Here is a 5562-nt window from a genome sequence, read left to right as displayed (position 1 = left end):
TTAAAATAAACATGATGTTCTGGTTGAATACCCCATATTTTTTTATTATTGCAGTAACTAGTAAGTAAAACACATTCATATGTCTAATGTCCTACTGGGTTTTTGAAATGATAATTACAGTTGTTTTTTAGCTTTAATCTATTCTCCAGATAAACAGCACTGGTGCCAAAAAGTTGCTCTTGAAATGATAATTGGTCGCTCTGTGAATGACAGCCAACCTGCTCACTTCAAAAGTAGGGAAAACGGGAGATGTTATACTAGAGCCAGCAAAGCTCTGCAGAGTGTCTGGAGAAAAGACCGCTGCTGAGAGCTGCTTCCCTCCTTTGCCCCTTTGAAAAGGGGAGAGACTACTTATTCTGGGCTTTATTGTTCTGCTCGCTCATCAGCGTGCACCTGCACCCACAGAAACAGTGATAAATACTAGTATGATAGTTGTGGCCAAAGACCCCCAGCATGTTCAGTGTCCTCCTGTGCTAGCATCCTAGAAACATAAGGTATAATTTCCGTTCTAAAGAGCTTTCAGTTTAAGATGTGATATACTATGAACTAGAAGAAACAACTTTAAAAATAGAACTTTTATATGCAGATGTGGCTAATGCATGCTTTCCTTGAAGTTTGCGCTGGTTTGTTGATAGTCACAGAAATGTAGGTTACTATTTGCTATTAAGATACTAGAAAGTTAATATTGGTTGGGTTGTTGTATAGACATGTGTTCCCCCAAACCAGTTTGCTATTATGACGATGTGAGGAGTGGAAAAGGCTAAATGTGTATGACACAAACGTGTCCTGACATGTATGACAGGAGGTAGAAGTCATCTTATTACTCTTGTTTTATATGTCTGTGTTACTCCTGCAGACTGAATGCTTAACCTCAGGGTGAAAGACTTAAGTCTCCCGTGCATATAACTTAAATTACTGTTTGTTATATAAAGAACAAAATATGTGCCCTGAATTGGAATTTCTTATTAAGTTGAACAATTAAAAGACTGCGAATGTGAAAATCCCTGTGATAGGAAGAACAATAACATGTCTCAGTCCATTCAATTCTTGAAATTACCCGTAATTCTTCATAGCAAGGATGGAAGGCTCATTTACAGCTCAGAGGTTTACATTCTAATAAATCATAAAATCACAGCTGTGAAGGCAGTGTCTGGATTATAGTTTGGGAGATTTCAGATCATTCTTTGTTTACAAAGATCATACCTTGTTTACAAAAATTCTGAACTAAGAAAATGTCCAGATCTCTTAAAACTCAATTAGCTATCTCAACTCGTATTGCCCTTTCATTTCTTTATTGTTTTAGCTACTTTAAATGCCTCGATTTTAAAATACGTAGCTCATTTTAGTATGACCACTGAGTTCCAAAAAATACAGAAGGCATTCAGACTGTTGCCTGTTCAGTGCCCTGGAAAGTCTCAGTTTATTCAGGCCTGCCACGGTGCGGAGTTAGATGCATGAGAAATTTTCAAACTCTCTTAGGTCTTAGGCTCACTGACCGGACTTTTCTGCCTTTGCCACGTAAACCTGTCCTGCTCCCTCCCACTGATACTGTCATATGGAGTCCAGCTCCTAACAGTGCCCTAGTCTGGGCATAACTTGGTAACTCCTTACGTAATGCAGGAAGGATGAAGGACTTAATAGAAGGTGAACACCCTTCCCTGTGACCTGTTCACAACAATCTTAAACTATTGGCTATATGCCAGTTTCCAGGTTAAATTGCTTAGACACCTACAAGACGAATCAGACTGTTTACTTCCTCTGTGCTTCGTAAGGTGTTTTTTTTTTTTTTTTTTTTTTTTAGAAAAATAGTTGCAGAGGCTACTGCGGTCATTCCAACCATATTAGTTGAATAGCAGGATAGAAGACTATTTGGCTATGTACCTGTGAATGCTAAGGAATGCCAGGTCTTTAAAGGGGCACTAAATCTTCTTCTGCAAGATAGTTCATGGGACAAGGTTCTCTTAGTCAAACATGGTCAGTGTTTACAGGGAAGGGGCCATATTCATAATCACTTTATGGCTGTTCCCTCAGTATAAATGAATTGGTTATTTCACTTTCTAGAGTGTAAAGTAGCTGATGGAAAGATGCGGGGGTTAGGAAGACATTCCTAGGCTAAGTTGTTCCAGATTATTGTCCCTCATGAGGCTTTGTGCCTCTTCTTCAGAAACTGCTCTAAGTGGAAGTTCTCAGCAAGGAGACTATTCTAAATGGATTTCTGTATTGACTTGCTTCTCTATCTGCTCAAGAAGAGAGCTCAAGTGAGTCAATGTGAAGAAAGCTGCATTTTTCATATCAGTGCTATATCCAGATGTAAGCATTTGCCACTATCCATGCACAGTTGGATTTAAAAATCACTGACCAGTTCTTCTTTGGGGTTCACCTGAGATGACTAAACATACTTGGGTCACACAATAATACAGAACAAGTGTGTCAGCCTTACCATAAATTAGACAAGTCATCGTGTCACTGTGTTCAGTGTGATTATACTGCATAGAAATTGCACAATCAATAATGTCTACTTAGTCTGTATTGCTGAATGCGTGCATCGTGTTTACAAATAGAAAAGCTGTTTATTGCTCGTCTGAGTCAGTGTGCTATACTGGATGAGGCTGTACAAGAGTATGGCACGTAACGAGCCCAATTTAGACAACATATTTTGAATATATAAAGTGCACTTTTTGGCCTCTGCCTCGTGGTGTTTGTTGCTTTACAAAGCATCTATTTTGCTCAGAAACATTAAGGGCAAGACTCAGACAGCACATGTCATTTAAGACAGTGATCTACATCTGCAGTTGTAGAGCCACCAGTTGGCCCAGTGGATTTTAGGCAATCTGAGTATGTCCTGAAGCATATGCAATGCAGGATATGCCTACTGCAGAGTGCCATGTACTGGGAAGATAACTAAGACAGGTCTAATCAAATTACTCAGACACCAGATAGCCCAGCCATGGTAGCCCAGTGTAGGCTAACTTACCTTATTTAGACATACCCATGGAGGTACTCTGGGAATTAAGACAGAAGAGCATACTGTAGCTCAAACTAAAATCAGTAACAGACGGCCTTTGACTTAAATGGCAGTAGGAGGTCACTCCTATTCTTGTTCTCATGTACAATTCTTCCAAAAACTGAATTTAAACTCACCCCCCCCCCCCGGTTACATGTAGACTGGGAATAACATTAATCTGCATTTCACATCTATTTTCTTGTATTCCACTTGCATTTCACTGAATCATCCACTTCTATCCATCCTGCTAAGAAACCCCTGTAAAGCAGGTAAGTATGATTATCTATATTTTATAAGATGGAAATTCATAGTGTAAAGGAGTTTAGATGAGGAGATCAAATTGCAAGTCAGTCAAAGCTGGAAGCAGAGTCCAAATGTCCTGACCCCTGGAAAGAAAGATGGTACAGTAGGCACCATTCCTGAACTTGCAAGTACTGAGGGCAACTTCCACCAGAACTGCAGCTAATTTAAAAACTGTTAATATGTAACTTGGGCAGAAAATGAAAATAACAGATTTAACTAAGAGTTGTGGCAAGGGTGAATTTTTCAGGGACTATTTTTAAAGTAAATGTAACTTAAATGCATAAAATCAGGTCTTTAAATAATATCTGTGAGTCTACGTATGTAAGTAGCACCATATTCAAGCTTATGAACACTCTTGCATGTAATGTTTCTTGTGCTCTTAAATTGTGAGATCAGGCCTTAATTTATTATGAGTTTAATCTAAACTAATTTGAAAACAAAGCAAAGGCCACATTGATTTCAGTAGCTTTTTAATTAGGACCTAAGCAAGAAACAGTTAAATTTATGTTTAGTGCTTCATTCAATGAACAAAAATGAAAAAAAAAATTTTTTTTCAATGTACTTTTCAGTTACAAGAATCTTATGTACAACTTGTTAAAAGAATAGGTAAAATAAAATGCAAAGCCAATGCGCCTCCCCCCTGCCCCCAAGAAAAACCTCCAATATAGAAAACAGCAACCAGCAAGGGGCACAGACATTAAGGAAAAACAACAAGCCACCTAAAAACCCTGTCGCTGTCCTGAGGCACCCGTGACAATCACAGCTCATCTCTCAGATTATCGTTACGTGTTGCAGTAACTCTCAAAAAGGTCTAATTTATGTCTTCTGATTGCAGGAGGGCTGTCACAGCACGTTGTAGTGATGGCTATTAGCTAACTTGATTAAATAAATGTTCAGGTTTGGTTTTGTCTCCCCTGCCATTGTGCACATGGACTGGGCTGGTGTGGCACCTTCATGGCTGTTTACACTGGCCACTTACCAGCCATCCTGGATTTTAAAAACAAGCTTCTCAGAAGGATTCAAGGTATCCAGGCAACTCATGTCTCACAGGATGGCTGAATTCACATGTAGCTCCATATACCTAATATCAAGACAGCCACTAATTTTACTGTTTCAGAACACCAGTGCAACTGGATACTTCCGTAGGATTAGGCCTGATTCTCCTCTCCAAATACTACTTTACCTCTCCATATTCCACCTAAGGTCAACTCTGATTTTCAGTGAAATGAGGGAGAAGAGATTCAGACCCTTTTGTATAAACATACATGTATAAAACCACCCCTGGACTTCCATCATGAAGCATTAAGAATGACTTTCTCAAGTTTAATTTCTATGTGCTACGTGCGACTGTACCAATCATACAGCATACGTGTAGAAGCTTACTGTAATAGCTGCCAGCTCAGCAGGAGATGCAAGAACAGGAATCCAGTCCCAGATCCCCATCCTTCACATCCAGCAATTTGCCACCACTACGAGTTTTATCAGCAAATATTCCCCTTCCCCACACCTCCTCAGCTGCCAGAAGCCTACGGTAGATAGAATAGGGTTTCCTGGGAAAACCTATGTGGGATACTTGTATAAACTGCAATGTAACCCTTACCTTTCCCTCATCATTTCCACTTCAACAACCTCTTTTGCTAGTGCATCTGTTACTGTGGAAAAGGCCACATCTGCTGCTAAGTCACTCGCAAACAGCAGCTCCGCAAAGGGGAGCACAACCTGTTGATAAGATCTTACAAGTGCAGAGGTGGCCTCATATGGAAACGGCTGTAAAACTGATGCCCTGCGATTTCACCTCCCCCGCGTCTCCAGGGCTTTGCAGCAGGCGCTTCCAGCCCGCTTTGCAAGTCGGTCCCGCCGAGCGCGGGCAGTCCCTGGTCCGCGCCTCTCGCCCAGAACGGAGACCCTGCAGTCAGACCTCAGCGGCCGCGCCAGGCCCCACAGCCGTCCTTACACAGCGTGCGTGCACCTCTCCTGCACGCGTTCCGCGGCCGCACGGCTACAGCCACGAACATAACGGGGCGGCATCGGTTTAACGCCGCCAGCTCGGCGCGGGATCCTGCCTCGCGCTCGGAGGCGGCTGGCGAAAAGGCGCCGTGTCTCATCCCGCCGCGTTTCCCCCTCTCCTCTCTCCTTTCCAGCTCGGGCGCTCGCCGCAGGAGCCACCCCGGGGCGGCGCGGCCGCGGGCGCAGGAAGCGCCGTGAAACGCCCGCGAGCCACGAGTGGCTGCAAACGGCACTTACACCCCCCCCCC

This window comes from Apteryx rowi, unplaced genomic scaffold (genome assembly GCF_003343035.1).
Source record: "Apteryx rowi isolate R43461 unplaced genomic scaffold, aptRow1 scaffold_32, whole genome shotgun sequence".
NCBI lineage: Eukaryota > Metazoa > Chordata > Aves > Apterygiformes > Apterygidae > Apteryx > Apteryx rowi.
The sequence above is the reverse complement of the archived record's forward strand: the minus strand, read 5'-3'. Positions refer to the sequence as shown.